Source organism: Arachis ipaensis, chromosome B1 (genome assembly GCF_059453495.1).
Source record: "Arachis ipaensis isolate K30076 ecotype BB chromosome B1, ASM5945349v1, whole genome shotgun sequence".
NCBI lineage: Eukaryota > Viridiplantae > Streptophyta > Magnoliopsida > Fabales > Fabaceae > Arachis > Arachis ipaensis.
The window spans coordinates 58728794-58732248 of record NC_142436.1 but is presented as its reverse complement, the minus strand read 5'-3'; the positions used below and the strand labels follow the sequence as shown (position 1 = coordinate 58732248).

The window sequence follows — 3455 nt, the reverse complement described above, 5'->3', positions numbered from 1 at the left end:
TGAGAAATTTGGATGATTTCTCCGTGAGGGATTATAGGTGTTTCCATAGGGTTCACCCATGTAATTCACCTCTGCTATTGCAGGGTTCTCAGGATCATAAGCTTCTTCTTCAGAAGATGCCTCTATAGTACTATTGGATGATTCCTTCAATCCATTCAGACTCTGAGAGATCATATTGACTTGCTGAGTCAATATTTTATTCTGAGCCAATATGGCATTCAGAGTATCAATTTCAAGAACTCTTTTCCTCAGAGGCGTCCCATTACTCACAGGATTCCTTTCAGAAGTGTACATGAACTGGTTATTTGCAACCATGTTAATGAGTTCCTGAACTTCTACAGGAATTTTCTTTAGGTGAATGGATCCACCTACAGAATGGTCCAATGACATCTTAGATAATTCAGACAGACCATCATAGAATATATACAGGATGGTCCATTCTAAAAGCATGTCAGAAGGACACTTTTTGGTCAGTTGCTTGTATCTCTCCCAAGCTTCATAGAGGGATTCACTTTCTTTCTGTCTCAAGGTTTGAACATCCACTCTAAGCTTACTAAGCTTTTGAGGAGGAAAGAACTTGGCTAAGAAAGCTGTGACCAGCTTATCCCAAGAGTTCAGACTATCTTTAGGTTGAGAGTCTAACCATATTCTAGCTCTGTCTCTTACAGCAAACGGGAAAAGCATAAGCCTGTAGACCTTGAGATCAACCCCATTGGTCTTAACAGTATCACAGATCTGCAAGAACTCAGTTAAGAACTGAAAAGGATCTTCTGATGGAAGTCCATGAAACTTGCAATTCTGTTGCATCAGAGAAACTACTTGAGGCTTTAGCTCAAAATTGTTTGCTCCAATGGCAGGGATTGAGATGCTTCTTCCATGTAAGTTGGAATTTGGTGCAGTAAAGTCACCAAGCATCTTCCTTGCATTGTTATTATTTTCGGCCATGTCTCCTTCTTTTTCGAAAATTTCAGTAAAGTCCTCTTCAGAGTGTTATGTTTTAGCTTCTCTTAGCTTCCTCTTTAGAGTCCTCTCAGGTTCAGGATCAACTTCAATAAGAATGTCTTTATCCCTGTTCCTGCTCATATAAAAAAGAAGAGAACAACAAGAAGAGGAATCCTCTATGTCACAGTATAGAGATTCCTTTATGTGAGTAGAAGAGGAGAAGAATAGGAGAGTAGAATGGAGAAGAGAGAAGATGAAGAATTCTAATTTCAAATTAAAATAAAAGGAAAATATTTTTGTTTTTATTAAATTAATTAATTAGAAAGAATTTAAAAAAAAAGTTAGTGATTTTCGAAAATTGGAGCGAGAAAAGTAGTTAGGAGTTTTGAGAAAGATATGATTGAAATAGAAAACTTTTAAAATCAAACAAAAAGTCAAGTAGTTAATTGAAAAAGATTTAAAAATCAATTTTGAAAAGATAAGAAGTTAGAAAAGATTTTGAAATTGATTTTGAAAAAGATATGATTGAAATGATTGAAATTATTTTGAAAAAGGTTTGATTGAGAAGATATGATTGCAATTTATTAAAAAAAAGATATGATTGAAGAAGAAATTAAAAAGATTTAATTTTTAAAAAGATTTTGAAAATTAAAGTTGATTACTTGACTAATAAGAAATAAAAAGATATGATTTTAAAATTTAAAGATTGAACCTTTCTTAATAGGCAAGTAACAACTTGAAATTTTTGAATCTAAAAATTAAATGTTAGTGAGATTTTTGAAAATATGAAGTAAGAATAGGAAATTATGAAGTAAACATGCAAAACAAAGAAAGAAAACATGCAAGAACACTTTGAATGCAAAGATGAATACCAAGAACACTTTGAAGATCATGATGAACATCAAGTATGTATTTTTAGAAAAATTTTCAATAAAAGAAAACATGCAAGATACCAAACTTATAAATTTTTAATATTTAGACACTAAGAATTCAAGAATGTATATGAAAAATAAGAAAAGACACAAAACAAGAAATTTTAAAGATCAAACAAGAAGACTTATCAAGAACAACTTGAAGATCATGAAGAACATCATGCATGAATTTTCGAAAATTTTTTAAGGAAAAATTAAAAAATATGCAATTGACACCAAACTTAAAATTTGACTCTAGACTCAAACAAGAAACATAAAATATTTTTGGTTTTATTAAATTTTTTTTTTCGAAAACTATTTTGGGAAGGACGAAAAAGAAGAAAATTTTTTTGTATTTTTCGAAAATAAGAAATAAAAAGCATAAAATTAAATAAAATTACCTAATCTGAGCAACAAGATGAACTGTCAGTTGTCCAAACTCGAACAATCCCCGACAACGGCGCCAAAAACTTGGTGCACGAAATTGCGATCATCAATAATGGCGCCAAAGACTTGGTGCTCTCAAACGTGAATCACACTTTGTCACAACTTCGCACAACTAACCAGCAAGTGCACTGGGTCGTCCAAGTAATAAACCTTACGTGAGTAAGGGTCGATCCCACGGAGATTGTCGGCTTGAAGCAAGCTATGGTCACCTTGTAAATCTCAGTCAGGCGGATTCAAATGGTTATGGTGAATTGATAAAAAAATATAAATAAAATATAAACAAGGATAAAGATACTTATGTAATTCATTGGTGAGAATTTCAGATAATCGTACAGAGATGCTTTCGTTCCTCCTGAACCTCTGCTTTCCTGCTGTCTTCATCCAATCATTCGTACTCCCTTCCATGGCAAGCTTATGCAGGGCATCACCGTTGTCAATGGCTACATCCGGTCCTCTCAGTGAAAATGGTCCAAAATGCGCTGTCACCGCACGGCTATTCATCTGTCGGTTCTCGATCATACTGGAATAGGATTCAGTCATCCTTTTGCGTCTATCACTACGCCCAGCACTCATGAGTTTGAAGCTCATCACAGCCATCCCTTCCCAGATCCTACTCGGAATACCACAAACAAGGTTTAGACTTTATGGATCTCAAGAATGGCCGCCAATAATTCTAGCCTATACCACGAAGACTCTGATCTCATGGAATGGAAGGCTCGGTTGTCAGGCGAGGCAACCATGCGTCATGAACCAGAAGGCTAAGAGATATGCACTTAAGCGATTGCAAGTAGAACGGAAGTGGTTGTCAGTCACGCGTTCATGGGTAGGAATGATGATGAGTGTCACGGATCATCACCTTCCTCAGGTTGAAGAACAAGTGTTTATCTTAGATAAGAAATAGGCTTGCGTTGAATATAAAAACAATAGTACTTTGCACTAATTCATGAGGAACAGCAGAGCTCCACACCTTAATCTATGGTGTGTAGAAACTCTACCGTTGAAAATACATAAGTGATAATGGTCCAGGCGTGGCCGAATGGCCAGCCCGCATAAAGGTCTAAGATAGCATAAAACTGAGCAAAGATGTTCCAAAAGATGTAAATACAATAGTAAAAAGTCCTATTTATGCTAAACTAGTTACTAGGGTTACAAAGA

General features: G+C 35.1%; 1 non-coding gene across 1 annotated transcript; it reads left to right on the top strand.

Moving 5' to 3' along the window:
- The first annotated feature begins 444 nt into the window (after positions 1-444).
- Positions 445-552, top strand: LOC148576709 (small nucleolar RNA R71). Its single transcript, XR_015904347.1, has one exon. It is a non-coding gene; the product is annotated as a small nucleolar RNA R71 (small nucleolar RNA).
- The last annotated feature ends 2903 nt before the right edge of the window (positions 553-3455 follow it).